At 42.9% G+C, this 18,924-nt stretch overlaps 1 protein-coding gene and 1 long non-coding RNA gene across 4 annotated transcripts in view; both read left to right on the plus strand.

Annotated features, from left to right (window-relative positions):
• Positions 1–18,924, plus strand: part of RNF121 (ring finger protein 121) — a 99,254-nt gene that overhangs the window by 24,570 nt on the left and 55,760 nt on the right. The window lies entirely within an intron of this gene.
• LOC146399697 (uncharacterized) lies at positions 1,776–6,510 on the plus strand. Its single transcript, XR_014814547.1, has 2 exons — positions 1,776–3,720; positions 4,756–6,510. It is a non-coding gene; the product is annotated as an uncharacterized LOC146399697 (long non-coding RNA).

Genomic DNA, 18,924 nt, shown 5'->3' on the forward strand with positions numbered 1-18,924 from the left:
CATGGTATATCACTTATAAGTGGAATCTGATGAACGCATCTGTGGAGCAGAGACAGACTCACAGACATAGAGAACAGACTTGTGGTTGCCAAGGGGTTGGGGAGGGAGTGGGATGGACTGGGAGTTTAGAGACAGAAAATGCAAACTATTACATTTAGAATGGAAAAGCAATGAGGTCTTACTGTAGAGCACAGGGGGGCTATATCCAGTCTCTTGTGACAGAACATGATGGAAGATAATATGAGAAAAAGAAGGTATATAGATGTATGACTGGGTCACTTTGCAGTACAGCAGAAATTGACACAACATTGTAAATCAATGATACCTTAACAAAAAATAAAAAATTTTTAAATGAACAAATAATCTGAATAGACTTTTCTCCAAAGAAAGAATACAAATGGCTAATAAGCACATGGGAAGATGTTGGGCATCGAAGCTGCAGTGAGGAGTTCCTGTTGTGGCTCAGCAGGTTAAGAGCCCAACTAGTATCCTTAAAGATGTGGGTTCAATCCCTGGCCTTGCTCAGTGAGTTAAGGATCCGATGTTGCCGTGAGCTTGGGAGTTGGTCACAGATGTGGCTTGGATCCACTGTTGCTGTGGCTATGGTGTAGGCTGGCAGGCGTAGCTCTGATTCAACCCCTAGCCTGGTAACTTCCACGTGCTGCCGGTGTGGCCCTAGAAAGGGGAAACAAACAAAAAACCTGCAGTGAAATACTACTTCATACCCACTATGATGCTGTGATCAAAAAGATGTTATAACAAGTGTTGTGGGTGTGGAGAGAGTGGAATCTTCATATACTGTTTGTAGAAATGTAAAATGGTGCAGCTAAGAGTTTGGCAGTTCCTCAAAAGATTAAGCATAGGTTCCCATATGACCCTGTAATGCCACCCCAGGTATATACTCAAGAAATAAAAACATGTCCCCATAAAAGCTTACATATAAATGTTCGTAGCCAAGAAGTAGAAACAATTCAAATGTCTATCAGCTGGTAAGTGGATAAATAAAATGTACATCCATGCAGGGGGAGATTACTGGACAAGAAAAAGTGAACTGCTGATACATGCTGTAACATGGATTATCCTTTTTTTTTGGCTGCACTTATGGCATATGGAAGTTGCCAGGCCAGGGGTTGAAACTTCACCACAGCAGCTGCCTGCGCTCTTGCAATGACAATGATGGGTCCTTAACCTGCTGTGCCACAAGGGAGCTCCTGGCTAGTCCTTGAGAAACATTATGCTGTGTAAAAGAAGCCAGTCAGAAAAGACAGAATGTCGTATGACTTCATTTATATGAAAGGTCCAGAACAGAGAGATAAAAGGTAGATTAGTGGTTGCTTAGGTCTAGGGGTAAGAGTAGGGAGTTGGCCAGTGAATCTGAGCTTTCTTTTTAGTGTGGTGGAAATGATTTAAAATAAGATGGTTGCACAGCTTTGTAAATATATGAACAATCATTGAGTTGTCCACCTGAAACGGACACTGTACCTCAACAGACCTTTAGAAATAAGAGACCATCTTTGGCCTCAAAATGATTCGAGTCTAATAGTGGAAACAGACTCAGAAACAAGTATAAAAAGTGATAAACGGGAGTTCCCGTCGTGGCGCAGTGGTTAACGAATCCGACTAGGAACCATGAGGTTGCGGGTTCGGTCCCTGCCCTTGCTCAGTGGGTTAACGATCCGGCGTTGCCGTGAGCTGTGGTGTAGGTTGCAGACGCGGCTCGGATCCCACGTTGCTGTGGCTCTGGCGTAGGCCGGTGGCTACAGCTCCGATTGGACCCCTAGCCTAGGAACCTCCATATGCCGCGGGAGCGGCCCTAGAAATAGCAACAACCACAACAGCAAAAGACAAAAAAAAAAAAAAAAAAAAGTGATAAACGTGACCCTAGAGGTTTGCGCAGATCGAACATTTCTGCCGGAGAACTGAGGAGGAAAGGAATTACTCTGTCTGAGGAGATCTGCTGGACGCTTCAGTTGTGTGTTTATTACCGTGTCCCCTGTCTGTTGCTTAACAGTTGATCGGGTAACCGCTGTTGAATGGGTATGCGTGAATGAATAACATTGGAGAATGTGTCACCAAGGAGGTGATATTTGAGCTGCATCTTAAGGAGGGAATAAAAACGACCTGGGCAGTGAGGGCGAGGAAAGAATTCTAGGGAGAGAAGACAGCAGCCGCCAAAGCCCTGAGGGACGCGCGTGCTCGAATGTTAGCTGGAGAGTGGCTTGAGTAAAAGCCATTTGTGGCAGGTGACTCATAGCTGGAATACCAGAATATGAAGGGCCTGGTGTGTTGTACAAAGGAGTTTGGACTTTATTCTGAAGGCAGTAGAGAGTTAGCAGAGTTTGTCAGAGTAGAGGGCTGAGGTGGCCACGGGCGTGTCTGATAAAGGTCACTGTGGCTGCTCCGTTTGGAATCTGTTCTGGCAGGACTCGAGTCGGGCAGCTCACCTCGGAAGTCTCTGCAGCAGCCGAGGGGAGAGCTTGAGATAAAGTCTGAACCAGGAGACGTGGCCTTTCATAGAAGGCTATAGAAAGTTCTGTTCTGGGAGAGAGAGGGGATGTCTGGGGTGGGTCTTTAAGGATGGTTAGGAGAGTGTAGAGTGTGTGGGAGCCTGGAGTGCAGACAGGAAAGGGCCGGGGGGGGGGGGGCAGGTGGGAAGAAAGCCAGTCTGAGAAGTAGGAGTTTTACAGGAAAGGAATCCAAGGACCAAAGAAGTGAACACTGGGTACCCCCACATTTGATAACTGTTGAAGGGTGAGAGAGGTCATTAAACTGTTCCTTCCACTTTTGAATAAATTTGAAAAGTTTCATTAAAAAAGCTTTCCACAACATTGGAAATCAACTATGCTTCAATTTAGAAAAAAGCTTTCCAGTTTAGCTGGCGTAGGGGACATGCTTTCTGGTGATGGTGGGAGGGCTGGGACTGGATGACAGACAGCAGCCATAGCGGTTATTGCAGCCGGCACCTGCTCTCACTCCACTGCCCAAAGTGCGCTGTCCGTGTTAGGCTTTTCAGTTTGGCTGAGCGTATCGCATACCTACCTGCATGATCCTCAGCTGATTTATGAGGTCTGCAAAGTGAGGTAGTTCCACGTTGACTTAGAGGCCTTGAATTCTTGGCGGGGCCAGGGAGTCGGAGAAGAATGTGAGCAAGAGGAGAATGGGGAGCTACAGACAGGGGTAACCTGTGAAACTTTGGACTGAACGTGTTTTCCTCATCACGCAGCAGACCGCAGTCTCTTTCCCCACGAGCCAGGGAGCCAGCTTGGTGGTTTGGCTGTATTCACACCAGCTCACATCTCCTTTCTCTGGGCTTACGCAGCACTGTGTTTATGTCAGTGGTTATCATGTCATGTTTAAGAGTCCGTCTCCTCTCCATCCCTGGACTGTGACTACCTCGAGGGCAAAGGTTGGGTTTATTCTTCTCTAACGTTTTGTGAAAGAGTGAGGTCTCTAGCCGCGTGGTTGATCAGCCTCTAACTTGGAAGTATCAATCGAGATCTCTGAAATGCGGGGTTGCCCTGGCTGTTGAGGTTTCAGAGTTGAGGGCCCTTTGTAGTTCCATTTGGCAGGTACTTGAAGCCAGGGCTAGAGGCCATTCCCTGAGTAATGGACAGTCCCGGTGGCAAATTTTTATTGATTTAATTTGGTAGCATCCTGTTATATCACATCTCACCACACCGAAGACATTTTACTTTTACTTCTGTGGTAACTAGGGAAACCGTGGCAGTTTGGAAAGCCAGAGTATTGTAGCTGACTCCAAAGCTTTGGGGTTAGCAGGTTTGCTGTGAGTTACTACTGCATTTTAGCTTTAAAGGATCTTGAAAATTATTTAAGCCAACCTCCTTATCTTATATCTGGGGAAACTGAGGCACAGAGAGAAGTGCACTATTCGTTGACATATAGCAAGTAAAATAGCTATGCCAGGTTAGGACCTACAACTGTTTTTCTCATCGCCGAGGAAAAGGTAGTTGTTGCCCTGAAGCCATTTCTTGGGGTGAAAAACCGGAGTAAGGGAGTAAGACATACTTCATGCTCTAGTTGAGGAGAACAGCCTGCCCAGCGTGTTCTCCTGTTGTTGGAAACTTTTTTGGGGAAACCAGAGGGTCTACATGTAGCTACATAACAGTCTCCCTTTTCATTTTTCTCTTACCTGCTTTATTTTTCTTCACCACACTGTACAGGAAATCATTACAAATATATATATGTTTTCATACAGATAAATGCTTATTCACTTGTTATCTGTTGTCTTCATTGGATGGTAAGTTTTATAAGGGAGGAGACTTCGTTTTATGCCTGTCTTATGATTGAATGAGTGAACGGTGAACAGTTACTTACCTGGCTGTCTTCAAGGTGCCAGGCGCCTGCTGCACATGTAGGTTAAGGATTTGTAGGTCATGCCGTGTCTGTTTCTCTGGGTACGATCATTCATGACCATCTCTACGACTTTCCTGAACACGGAATACGCATTATTGTCAAATGATTGTCTAATAACTTTACAGTGCTTATTTGGGTCGAGTGAGGTTACCGTGTTTTGTGGGTTTGGCCACTGTGAGATTTAGTGTGACCCGAAACCTCATGCCACTAGATCAGTTAGGCCCAGCAGAGAACAGAATCTCAGAAAGAGCAGAGCAAAGTGACCTGGCAGTTGGGAGAGAACTCTTGGTGCGTGGCTGTGGGGAAGACAGCAGGACCTGTAGGCACAGTGCCCAGGGACCCATAAAAATGTCTTAATTTCTTTTAATCAGAAGAAAAAAGTGGATTATAATCCAGTTTGGATTATACATGTGTATATCAATGCAGTCGTAAAATGTATTTTAAAATTGTTTTTTAGTGGAGGAAGGGTTCCTCAACAGCGAAAGTACTGGGGGGCCCGTGAAAGTCATAATGTGGCCCCAGCCAGACCTTGTGACTGGTCACTGGCTTATTGGCCATTTGAGACCCTGGGCCCGGACTCTTTTCTCCCTTCAGGTCGGTGACCCTCTTCCCACCTTTCTGCCCCAATAACCGTGACCCCAGTGAGTCATTTCTCTCCTTTATATCTCATCTGTGTTGTGTGTAAAACCGAAACAATTGTGCTCCTTGGGCTGAGTAAATTCATACTTTTAAAAATGCCCAACTATTTCATTTTTTTATGAAGGCAGGGAAAAAGGGTCTGGTTAATCTTTGTATCTCCTTGCCTAACCCAGAACCTATACATTTAGAACAAGAGTCCCTTACATGAGAGTTGAGTAGATGAATAAATGTATCAAACCTCACAGACAGCTTCAGAGACTTTCTTTTTTTCTCTCTCTGTGGTATGATGCATATGTCCATGGCATTCTATATGGTATTCTGTATCTCCAGATAGCTTCTTAGTCTTTTCTGAGGTTCTGTCAGCAAAATGTACAGAGCTGTGCGAATACTTAAGAAAATGATGTGGAGGAATGCCTGTTGTGGCTCAGCGGTAACGAACTCAACTGGTATCCATGAGGATGTGGGTTCCGTCCCTGGCCTCACTCAGTGGGTTAAGGATCTGGCGTTGGTCGCAGACACGGCTCGAATCCCGAGTTGCTGTGGCTGTGGTGTAGGCTGGCAGCTGTAGCTCTGATTGGACCCCTAGCCTGGGAACTTCCACATGCCATGGGTATGGCCCTAAAAAGACCAAAACAAAACAGAACAAAAAACAACAACAAGAGAGAATGATGTGGAAAATCAGGGTGATGCATCGTCTTAGAGAGTTAAGACCAATGTGAACAATCAGTACATACGGGGAATGAATAGTCTTTTCAACAAATGATCTGAGACAACTAGATAGCCACATGCAAAAGAGTGAACTTGGGGCCCCTCTCTCCCACCATATACAAAAATTAACCAATGACCTAAATGTAATAACTAGAACTGTAAAACTCTTAGAAGAAAACACAGTCAGTAATTATGACCAAATTAGGCAATGTTTTTTAGATATACCAGCAAAAGCATAAACAAGAAAAGAAAAAGTAAGTTGGAGTCCATCAAAATGAAAAACTTTTGCATTGCAAAGGACACCACCAAGAAAGTGAAAAGACAACACACAGATGGGAGAAAATATTTGTAAGTCATATGTCAGCCAAGGGGCTTTGTATCCAGAGTACATAAAAAACTTATCACTTGGCAATAAACATATAAATAACCTAATAAAAAGTGGATAGATTGTTTTGATATAGCATGTAAGAAGCTTAGAAATGACCATCCTGTGCTAAAAACAAGTAAAAAGCCGAACAAACTGAAAAATAAATATTTCTTAAATCTTTAAGTGAGGTCATAGAGCAAACTGCTGGCTTGAAAATTGGAGCCCAACAGGCATGTGCAGAGAAACACAACTTACAGAAGCAGGAGTTCCCTTGGTGGCACAGTAGTTTAAGGATCTAGTGTTGTCACTGCTGTGGCTTGGGTCACAGCTGTGGCATAGGTTCGATCCCTGGCCCTGGAACTTATGCATGTCATGGGTGCAGCCCCAAAATAAATAAATAATTATCAGAAGAAGAAAAAAAACTTACAGAAACAGAAACCTTCCTTGTGCCAACCAGTTGGAGCAGGGAAAACTGGGTTGCCATCGATGAATTGCTGGAGGCTCATTGTGGACAACTCACTGTTAACTCCAGGGAGGAGTTTCCATTGTGGCTCACTGGGTTGTGAACCCAGTAACCGTGAGGTGGTGGGTTTGACTCCTGGCCTTGCTCAGTGGGTTAAGGATCTGGTGTTGTGACTGCAGTGGCTTGGAAACTTGGCCTGGAAACTTCCACATACTGTGGTGTGACCAAAGGAAAAAGAAAACAAACTTATAAAAATTTGTGGATGCAACAAAAAGCAGTGCTTAGAGGGAAATTTATAACACCGAATGCATATATTAGAAAAAAGGAAATATCTAAAATCAGTCATCTACAAATGAATGGATAAAGGTGTGGTACGTATGTCAATGGAATATTACTCAGCCATAAAATGAATGAAATAATGCCATTTGCAGCAACATGGATGGACCAAGAGATTATCATACTAAGTGAAGTAAAAGAAAGACAAATGACAAAAATATATATGTGGAATCTAAAATATGCAAATGGACTTGTTTATGAAACAGAAGCAGACTCATAAACATAGAAAATAAACTTATGGTTACCAAGGGGCAAAGGTGAGGAGGGAGGGGTAAATGAGGAGTTTGGGATTAACATATACACACTACTATACATAAAATAGACAGTCAGCAAGGACCTGCTGTATAGCACAGAGAACTCTACTCACTGTTGTAAATTTCTACCTTTGGAAACTAGAAAATGAGCAAATTAAATCCAAAATAAGCAGAAGAAAATAATAAATATTACAGCAGAAATCAATGAAATTGAAAACAGGAAATTGGTAGAAAAAAATCAACAAAATCAAAAGTTGGGTTCTTCAAAAAGATTAATAAAATTGATAAGCCTGTAGCCAATTTAAGAGAAAAAGAGGATACAAATTCCTAACATCGGAAATGAAAAAGACTCACTAGAAATCCAGTGGACACTAAACGGATAATAAGGGAATACTATCAAAAACTCTTTGACTGCAAATTTGATAATCTAGATGAAATGGAGCTATTTCTTGAAAGGCACAAATCTGCCAAAACTCACACAAGAAGAGAGACCATAAGAATAGACCTGTATCAGAGTTCCTGTTGTGGCTTAACAGGTTAAGCACCCCATGTAGTCTCTGTGAGGATGTGCGGGTTTGATCTCTGGCCTTGCCCAGTGGGTTAAGGATCCCATGTTGCCACAAGCCGCGGCATAGGTCACAAATGCAACTCTGATCTGGCGTGGCTGTGGCTGTGGCTGTGGCGTAGGCCGGCAGCTGCAGCCCCAATTCCACCCTTTGCCTAGGAGCTTACATATGCTGCAGGTGTGGCCATAAAAAGAGAAAGAATAGACCTATATCTATTAAAGAAATTCATTGAATAATTAATAACCTTCCAAAACAGAAAGCATCAGGTGAATGTGTTCACTGGTTAAAGTCTCCCAAACATGTAGTTATTCCAGTTCTCTACAGCCTCTATCAGAAGATGGAAGCAGAGTGACTACTTCCTAACTGATGCCGTGAGGCTACCATTAACCTAATAACCCAAACCAACAAGGACATTATAAGAAAACTACAGATAAATGTCTCTGATGAACATAGATGTAAAAATCATTAACAAAATATTAACAGATTCAATCCAGCAGTGTATAAAAATGATCACACACCATGAGCAAGTGAGAGTTATCCCACTATGCAAACTTGGTTGAACATTTGAAAAATTGATGTAATCCATTATATCAACAGGTTAAAGAAGAAAAATTATGTGAACGTATCAGTAGATGCAGAAAAAGCATTTGACAAAATCCAACACCCATTCAAGATAAAAATTCTCGTTAAACTAGGAATATGGGGGAACGTCCTCAACTTGATAAAAGAATATCTACCCCAAACCTACAACTAACATCATACTGGTGAGAAGAGTGAAGCTTTGCCACCGAGACTGGGCAAGAAATTCTCTCTCACCACTATTTTTCAGCATCATACTGGAAATCCTACACAATGCAATAAAACTAGAAAAGGAAATAGAATGTATATAGATTTGGAAGGAAGAAATAAAACTGTCTTTGTTCACAGATGACATAGTCATCTGTAGAAAATCCCTAAGAACCAAAAAGCTCCTGAAACTAATAAGCTATTATAGCAAGGTTGCAGGATGCAAGGTGAATATTACAAAAGTCAGTTGCTTTCCTGTATACCAGCAGTGAACAAATGGCATTTGAAATTAAAAACATACCACTTACCTAAAAAGTAACATACTTAAGTATAAATTTAGCAAAGTATGTACAAGATCTATATGCGGAAAACTAAAAATTAATGAAAGATACCAAAGAAGAACTAAAATGGAGAGAGAATTCATGTCCATATAAAGGAAGACTCAGTGTTGTCAAGATGTCAGTTCTCCCCAGCTTGATCTGTCTATAGATTCAATGCAATCCCAATCAAAATCCCAGCAGGTTATTGTGTAGATATCGACAAACGGATTCTAAAGTTTATACGGAGAAGCAAGAGCCCTAGAATAGCCAATGTAATATTGAAGAACAAAGTTGGATAACTGCTTACTCAACTTTAAGACTTACTATAAAATTACAGTAATTAGACACCGTGGTATTGGTGAAAAGAATAGATTAATAGATCACTGGAACAGAATAGAGAGCTCAGAAATAGACCTGTGTAAATATATTCAACTGATCTTTGAAAGAGTAGAGGCAGTACAACAGAGCAGAGAGGGTCTTTCAACAAATGGTGCTGGAACAGCCAGACACCCACAAGCAGGGGGGGAAAAAAAAAAAAGGCTCTAGACAGACTTTATACTCCTCAGAAAAAGTTCTTTAGAATGGATCACAAACCTGAAAGAGATCATAAAGCAGAACTGTAAAACTCCTAGAAGATAACGTAGGAGAAAATCTAGGTGACCTTGGGTTTGGCGATGACTTTTTAGGTACACCAGAGGCATGACCCATGAAAGAAATAATTGATAGGCTAGACTTAATTAATATTAAAAATTTCTGGATTTCCCACTGCGGCTCAGCAGGTTACGAATCCCACTAGTCTCCGTGAGGATGTGGGTTCGATCCCCGGCCCCAATCAGTGGATTAAGGATCTGCATTTCAAAATATACAAAGAACTCTTGAAACTCACTAATGTGAAAACAACCTGATTAAAAAGTGGGCTAGAGAACTTAACATATAGTCCACAATAGATGGCAGATAAGCATAAGGAAAGATGCCCACACATATGCAATCAGGAAATGCAAATGAAAACAACAGTGAGATACCACCATACACCTATTAGAATGATCAAAATCCGGGATGCTAACAACACCAAATGCTGTGGCAACAGAAACTTTTCATTGACTGCTTGTGGGAATGCAAAATAATACAACCACCCTGGAAGACAGTTGGGCAGTTTCTTAAAAAAACTAAACATGTTTTTACCATACAATCAGTCCAGTAGCTGTGCTCCTTAATATTTCCCCAAAGGAGTTGAAAATTTAGATCCACACAAAAACCAGCATGCAGATGTTTATAGCAGCTTTATTCATAATTGCCAAAATTTGGAAGCAACCAAGTGATCTTTCAGGAGGTGAATGGATAAATAAACTGTGGTACGATGGAAGATTATTCACTACTAAGAAGAAGTGAGCCATCAAGCCACGAAAAGACGTGGAGGAATCATTAAATGCATATTACTGAGTGAAAGTAGCCAATGGGAGAAGCCTACATACTGTAGGATTTCAATTATATGACATTCTGGAAAAGGCAGTACTGTGGAGATAATAAAAAAAAAAAAATGAGTGGTTGTTAGGGATGAGGAGGCATGGCAGGATGAATAAGCAGAGCACAGAGGATTTTTAGGTCAGTGAAACTACTCTGTGTGTCAGTGAGGACATTGTACATTTGTCCAAAGCCATGGAACCAGGAACTTTAAGGTAAACTGTGGAACTCTGAGTGGTAGTATGTCAGTGTAGTTTTATCAGTTGAAACTAAGACACTGCTCTGATGGGGAATGTTGATAAGAGGAGGTTGTGCTTATTTGGGGCAGGCAGCCTCTAGGACATCTCTCCTTTCCACTCAGTTTTGTCGGAGTTCCCGTCGTGGCGCAGTGATTAATGAATCCGACTAGGAACCAAGAGGTTGCAGGTTCAATCCCTGGCCTTGCTCAGTGGGCTAAGGATCTGGGGTTGCTGTGAGTTGTGGTATAGCTTGCAGATACGGCTTGGATCCCGAATTGCTGTGGCTCTGGCGTAGGCCGGTGGCTACGGCTCCAATTATACCCCTAGCCTGGGAATCTCCATATGCCATGTGAGTGGCCCTACAAAAGGCAGGAAGAACAAAACAAACGAAAAAATTTTGTCGTGAACCTAAAATTGCTATTAAAAAAATGTCTAGTTTTTAAAAAGTGGACTGGAGTTCCCTGGTGGCTCAGTGGCTTACGGATCCAGCATTGTCACTGGTGTGGCTCGGTTTACTGCTGTAACATGGGTTTGATCCCTGGCCCAGGAACTTCTGCATGCTGTGGGTGTGGCCACACAAAGATCTGAATAAACTTACCTCCAAAGATATGTGAATAGAATATAAGCATATGAAAATGTGTTTAAAAAAAAAAAAAAAAAAAGGAGTTCCCATCATGGTGCAGTGGAAACGAATTCAACTGGAAACCATGAGGTTGCAAGTTCGATCCCTGGCCTTGCTCAGTGGGTTAAGGATCTGGCATTGCTGTGGCTGTGGTGTAGGCCAGTGGCTGTCGTTCCAACTGGACCCCTAGCCTGGGAACCTCCTTATGCTGCATGTGTGGCCCTAAAAAAAGAAAATGTGTTCAACCATGTTATACGTCAGGAAACTGCAAAATCAAAAATCACATTGATCTACCAATTCATACCCATTGGGACGCATTTTACCAAAAAGATGATAACAAGTGTTGTTGAGGATGTGGAGAAATTGGGACTCTCCTGCACTGCTGGTGGAAATGTAAAATGGTATAGCTTCTGTGGAAAACAGTGTGGCAGTTTATCAAAAGGTTAAGCATAGAGTTACCATATGACCAGACAATTCCTCTACTAGATGCGTGCTCAAGAGAAATGAAAGCATGTCTGTATGAAACTTAGAGGCAGAAGAGGGTGTTTGTTTTTTCATAACAGCATTATTTGTAATAGCCAAAGCTATGAACAACCCAAATGTCCATCAACTGATGAACAAAGAAAATGTACATCCATGCAGTGCACTATTATTTAGCAGGAATGAAATGTGATACTTGCTGCAGCATTGAAAACAGGCTAAGTGAAAGAAGCTAATCACAACAGACAACACACTATACGATCTTGGGGGTTTTTGTTTGTTTGTTTCTGTTTTTTAGAACCACACTCACTGCACATGGAGGTTCCCAGGCTAGGGGTCAGATCGGAGCTATAACTGCTAGCCTAGACCAGAGCCACAGCAACTCAGGATCCGAGCTGCATCTGCAGCCTACACCACAGCTCACAGCAACACCGGATCCTTAACCCACTGAGTGAGGCCAGGGATCGAACCCGCGACCTCATGGATCCTTGTTGGGTTTAACCACTGAGCTACGAAGGGCACTCCCATATGATATCATTTTTATGAAATGTCTAGAATTGGTAAATTTATAGGTAAAGGTTGAAAGTAAATTAGTGGTTCCTTGGGCTGGGGAAGGTTGGAGAGTGACGGCTAACTGGTATGTGGTTTCTTTTTGGACGGTAAAGGTAAAACTGTTCCAAATTTAAATAGTGGTGATAGTAGCATAACTCTGAATATACTGAAAGTGCTGAATAGAACTTTTTCTTTTTTTTTTTGGCCGCAGCCATGGCAATTCTAGACATTTCATAAAAACGAGATCATACAGGAGGATGGGTGTACATTTTCTTTGTTCATCGGTTGATGGACATTTGGGTTGTTTATAGCTTTGGCTATTACATATAATGCTGTTACAAGAAAACATCCTCTCTCTTTCTAAGTTTCATGTAGACATGCTTTTTTTTTTTTTTTTTTTTTTCTTTTTGCCATTTCTTGGGCCGCTCCCGCAGCATATGGAGGTTCCCAGGCTAGGGGTCTAATCGGAGCCATAGCTGCCAGCCTATGCCAGAGCCACAGCAACACCAGATCCGAGCTGCGTCTGCCACCTATACCAGAGCTCACGGCAACGCCAGATCGTTAACCCACTGAGCAAGGCCAGGGATCAAATCCGCAACCTCATGGTTCCTAGTCGGATTCGTTAACCACTGCGCCACGACGGGAACTCCTAGACATGCTTTCATATCTCACTCCTAAGAGCCATATAGAATGCCGTTTTGCCAATTACTCCCCTCCTTGGATCTTACAAGGCCCCTAGTCATGCCAATCTACTCAAGTCTAAATTTTATAGAAGTCATTAAACCAAAAATGTCAGGCAGGAGGCAAGAGAAAACTTCACAAAAATGGGAAATGATCTGTGGTTGACTGGTGTTTTTTCTCAGGTGCAAAAGACTTGTGGATCCACCAGTGTGATCCCACGAACAGGCCTCCTGTCTCCCACAAATATTGAGCCCTCTGTGGTCTCTTGAGTCTTTACTCAGGCTGGTTACTCTGTCATTTAGCCCCTGTCTTCCACCAAACCACATTCTGCCTTCCTGCAAAATGATTGCCTGACCTCGCTCACTGAAAAAACACACATCCTCTGTTGCCTGCTGATCCACGGCCCAGAAGCAGCAGCATCCTGAAAGCTTCAGAAACAGCAGCTCAGAATCCATCCCAGATCTCCTGAATCAGAATCTTCACCTAGGAGTTCCAGTTGTGGCTCAGTGGGTTAAGAACCAGCAGTGTCCGTGAGGATGGGGGTCTCCCTGGTCTCACTCAGTGGGTTAAGGATCTCGTGTTGTCTTGGCTGTGGCATAGGCCGAAGCTGCAGATCCAATTCGACTCCTGGCCTGGGATCTTCCATATATGACCTAGATGTGGCCGTTTAAAAAGAAAAGGAAAAGAATCTTCATTTAATATGCTCAAGTAATTCATACACACATAAACACATTGCTGCTGCAACATGTGAATGTCCCCAGGCTAGGGGTCCAATCCGAGCTGCAGCCCCTGGCCTACACCACAGCTACGGCAACATCAGATCTGAGCCGTGTCTGCAACCTACACCACAGCTCATGGCAAAGCCGGATCCTCAACCCACCGAGCAAGGCCAGGGATCAAAGCTGTGTCCTCAAGGATGCTAGTCAGAGTCATTTCCACTGAGCCACATCAGGAACTCCAATTCTTTAGGTTTTAGATCGTTGTGTTTTCATTTTCATTTGTCTCAATATTATTTGATTTCCTTTTTGTTTTCTTCAGTGATCCATTGGTTGTTGAGTGACATATTGTTTAGTCTTCACATGTTTATATTTTTTGCAGTATTTTTTTTCTTGTAGTTGATTTCTGGTTTTATTGTGTTTTGGTCAGAAAAGATGCTTGAGGAGTTCCTATTGTGGCGCAGAAGAAGTGAATCTGACTAGGAACCATGTGATTGCGGGTTCGATATCAGGCCTCACTCAGTGGCTTTAGGATCCAGCGTTGCCATGACCTGTGGTGTAGATTGCAGACGAGGCTCCCTTCCTGCATTGCTATGGCTGTGGTGTAGGCGGGCAGCTCCAGCTGGGATTCGACCCCTAGCCTGGGAACCTCCATGTGCCTTGGGTGTGGCCCTAAAAAGTAAAAACAAAAAAACAAAAAAAGATGCTTGATATGGTTTCAGTTTACAGTTGTTACGTCTTTTTCTTCAGTTGATCCTTTGATCATTATGTAATATCCTTCTCTGTCTCTTGTAACCATCTTTATTTAAAAGTCTGTTCTGTCTGATGTGAGTATTGCTACTCCAGCTTTCTTTTGATTTCTGTTTACATGGAATATCTTTTTCTATCCTCTCATTTTCAGTCTGAATGTGTCCTTAGAACTGAAGTAGGTCTCATGTAGACAGCATATATATGGGTCTTGTTTTTGTATCCATTCAGCCAGTCTCTGTCTTTTGTTTGGAGCATTTAGTCCATTTACATTTAAGGTAATTATTGATATGTGTGTTCTTGTTGCCATTTTGTTAATTGTTTTGGACTTTGGGGGGGGGGCTTTTTTTCTTCCTTTCCTAATTCTCTTGTGGTTTGATGACTATTTTTAGTGTTGTGTTTGGATTGCTTTTTCTTATTTGTGTATGTATCTTTTGTAGACTCTTGGTTTGCTGTTACTGTGAGGTTTGACATGGCAGTCTATACAAGATTGTTTTAAGTTGCTGGTCTCCTAATTGCAAATGCATTTGTAGTATCCTGCATTTGTGTGCTCCTCTTCTCATGAATGCTGGTTTTGATATCCGATTTATGTGTGGGTGATTTCACACCTTAACTACATGTTTGTCTTTACCAGTGAGCCTTCTCATTTGTAATTTCCTTGTTTCTAGTTGTGGCCTTTTCTTTTCCTCCTAGAGAAATTCCTTTAGTATTTTTGTAAAGCTGGTTTGGCGGAGCTGAATTCTTTTAGCTTTTGCTAAATATGTGTCTGAGGGTGTTCCTCCTTGGTTGTTCTGTATGGTATTTGTTTGTGCTTCCTGGGCTTGAGTGAGTGATTCCCTTCTCATGTTAAGAGAAGTTTTCAGCTATTATTTCTTCAAATAGTTTCTCTAGCACTTTCTCTCTTCTCTTTCTGGCACCCCTATAATATGAATGTTGGTGCATTGTCCCAGAGTTCTTTTAGACTGTGATCTTTTTTTTTTTTTCATTCTTTTTTCTTTTCTTTTTCTTTTTCTTTTTTTTTTTTTTTTGTCTTTCAGGGCATATGGAAGTTCCCATGCTTGGGTCGAATTGGAGCTATGGCTGCCACCAGCCTACACCACAGACACAGCATCATGGCATCTGAGCCACATCTGCAACCTACATTACACCACAGCTCAGGGCAACGCCGGATCCCTAACCTATTGAGTAAGGCCAGGGATCAAACCTGCGTCCTTGTGTCTACCATTTGGGTTTGTTGCCACAGAGCCATCAGGGGAATTCCTTTTTTTTTTTTTTTTTCTTAACCTGTTCCTCTTCGGTGATTTCTGCCCGTCTGTCTTCCACCACGCTTATTCATTCTCTTGCCTCCTGTATTCTGCTGCTGTTTGCTTCTAGAGAATTTTTCACTTCAGTTATTTTGTTCTCATCTCTGCTTGTTTACTCTTTAAATCTTCTATTTCTTTGTTCAGTGTTTCTTGTAATTTATCCGTCTTGGCCGCCAGATTCTTTCTGAGGTCTTGGATCATCCTTACTATCATTACTCTAAAGTCTTTTTCGTGTAGGTTGCTCATCTCCACTTCACTTTTAGCTATTCTTCTGGCCTTTTTTCTTGTTTCTTCATCTGGCTCATATTTCTCTGCTGTTTCGTTTTGCTGGCTTTCTGTTTGGTCTTTTTTTTTTTTCCTTCCGCGGGTTACAGAGTTACAGGGTTGTAGCTTCTCTTGCTTCTGGTGTCCGCCCCCTTGTGGGTGAAGTTGATACAGAGGCTTGTGGCCAGCTTCCCCTTTGGAGGGACTGGTGCCTGCCCCCTGGTGGGTGGAGCTATGTCTTGTCTCTCTGGTGGGTGGGGCTGAGTCTCTGGGTGTGATTAGAGGTAGCTGTATGCCTAGGCAGCCTGTTTGCTGCTGGGGGCGCTGTGTTCCCATCCTATTTGCTGTTTGGCCTGGGGTTTCTCAGCCTGATGGGTGGGCCAGACCCTTCTGAAAGGCAGTCTCCAGGGGATCTCATGCCAGTGAGCATTATGATTATTTCCTCGAGCCTCTGCCTCCAAGGTCCTGCCCCCAGAGTGAGCCACAGCTGACCTCTGCTTGCCTAGGAAACCCTCCAAGACCTTCAGTTTGGTCTGACCCAGATTCTTACAGAGCCTTTCCTTTTCCTGGGGACCCAGCGCCCATGAAACCCTGCGTGCACCTCCAGGAGTGGAGTCTGTTTTCTCTAGCCTCGTGGAGCTCCCATGCTCAAGTCCTGCTGGTCTTCAGTGCCAAGTGCTGCAGGAGCTCCTGCGTCCAATGCCAGACTCCCAGTGTGGGGAGCCTGATGCGAGACTTGGAACTCACTCCTTTGGGAGAGCTTCTGCGATGTGGTTATCTTCCAGTCTGTAGGTCACCCACTGGATGGGTATGGGATTGCTTACACTGTGAGAGTGCCTCCTTCCTCCCTGTGGTCTCAGTGTGGCTTCTTCTTTGTAGAATATCTTTTTTGGTAGCTTCCAGTCTGTTTTGTTGATAGTTGTCCAACATTAGTTGTAATTTTGGTGTTTTCTTGAGAGAAGGTGAACTTGAGTCCTTCTGTTCCACCGTCTTTTCTGGAATCCTCTGGAGATCTTATTAAAAGGAAGGTTCTGATTCAGCAGGTCTAGAATGGTGCTTGAGATTCTGCATTTCTAACAGGCACCCAAATGGTGCTGATACTAGTCCTTGAATTGCAGTTGTTGAGTAGCAAGGAGAAAATCTAGGCTGGAGAAAAGCAAAGGACCCTGTTCATTAAGTTAAGGGATCAGAGAAACATTTTGTAGGGAAGGTGAAATTGCAGCTGGGTTCTCAGAGGATAACTTGGCTTTGGATAGGAACAAAAGAGAGGTGAGGGTATTACATCAGAAGGAAAATGCAAAGACCCAGAGACAGGAATGAATCCCATGTATTTGGGAGCAGACCGGCTTGGCATGATGAAGGTCCATGTTGGAAAAGAGTTTTGACAGGTATCATGAAACCTGTGCGTTGATTATTCCTTTAGAAATGTGGTCCTTAATTGTCTGCTCAGTACCATCCAGCTGGGCCTTTCCATTTCTTGTATCCACTTGTTCCTTCTTAGAAGGGACCTCTGTGCTGCTGGGGAGAGGAAGGGCTGAGCTGGGACAAATGAATAAATGCTGTGAGGCAGCGTGTGAAGTAGGACAAGGGGTAGTTGATTTCATTTCCTTAATGGGCTGAGGGAAGCCTTGGGATATTGTTCTTTTCCTTTCCCCTTCCCCTTCCCTCTCTTCTCCCATCTCCTTTCTTCTTCTCCTCCTCTCCCTTCCTGTCCTTCCTTTCCTTCCTCCCATCCTTTCCTTCCTTCCTTACCTGGGACATGTAGAAACCAGAAGGCCCCTCCTAAGTAATGGTAGACATTCTCAGCACGTACACACAAAGGATGCCTGGTAAATATGTGCCAGTTCCACTTAGTAGTAGAATGGATTTCTGCCCATTTTACTTCAAACGTCCCACTTAGGGTACTTTTCTGAAGTTATCTGGGAGACTGGGCCTTGAACATCTTAAGGAGTATTTGTTGATTGATTCCTTTGAAAAATTATGAGGCCCTGTCTTCTCTACATCAAGGAACATTTTCAGCTAGTTCAGTGTAAGAACGTATCACGTGACTTAGGTTCTGAGGCTTGAACATGCATTTCTCTCTTTTTTTTAATAGAGATTTTTATTTTTTCTATTATAACTGATTTACAGTGTTCTGTCAATTTTCTACTGCACAGCGAGGTGACCCAGTTACACATACATGTATACATTCTTTTTTCTCACATGATCCTGCTCCATTACAAGTGACCAGACATAGATCCCATTGCTCATCCATTCCAAAGGCAATAGTTTGCATCAATTAACCCCCAAGTCCCAGTCCCTCCCCTCCCTCTTGGCAACCTCTCCATGTGCATGATTTTCTTTTCTGTGGAGAGGTTCATTTGTAACATATATTAGATTCCAGATATAAGTGAAATCATATGGTATTTGTCTTTCTCTTTCTGACTTACTTAGTATGAGAGTCTCTGGTTCCATCCATGTTGCTTTAAATGGCATTATTTTTGAACATGCATCTCTATGACTACCAAGAAGTAGAAGACTTGAGCTATGAACCCAGAGACTTTAGTATTATTGTAGAGCAGTGGTTTTCAACTCAGGGTAGTTTTCATCTCCCAAGGGACATCTGACAGTGTCTGTAGACATTTTTGATTGTGGCATCTGTGGAGGTGCTACTACCGTTTTTAGTAGGTAGAGGCCAGGAATGGTGTTAAACATCCTACAATGTACAGACCCAACCCACCCCTAAAAACACAATCCAGAGACTTAATCGTCCCAAAATATCACTAGTGCCAAGGTTTAAGAAATCCTGCTCCAAAAGGGTAAGATTGGGAGTTCCTCTTAAGAATCTGACTAGTATCCATAACAGGTTTGCTCTCTGGCCTTGCTCGGTGGGTTAACGATCCGGCTTTGCTGTGAGCTGTGGTGTAGGTTGCAGACATGGCTTGGATCTGCTGTGGCTGTGGCGTAGGCTGGTGGCTACAGCTCCTGTTTGATCCCTAGCCTGGAAACTTCCATGTGCTGCAGGCGTGGCCCTAAAAAGACAAAAAGTAAAATAAAAGGGTAAAA

This window comes from Sus scrofa, chromosome 9 (genome assembly GCF_054392235.1).
Source record: "Sus scrofa isolate SSC_HxYL_T2T_F1_AM1 chromosome 9, Sscrofa_HxYL_maternal_Yorkshire_Landrace_v2.0, whole genome shotgun sequence".
Classification (NCBI taxonomy): domain Eukaryota; kingdom Metazoa; phylum Chordata; class Mammalia; order Artiodactyla; family Suidae; genus Sus; species Sus scrofa.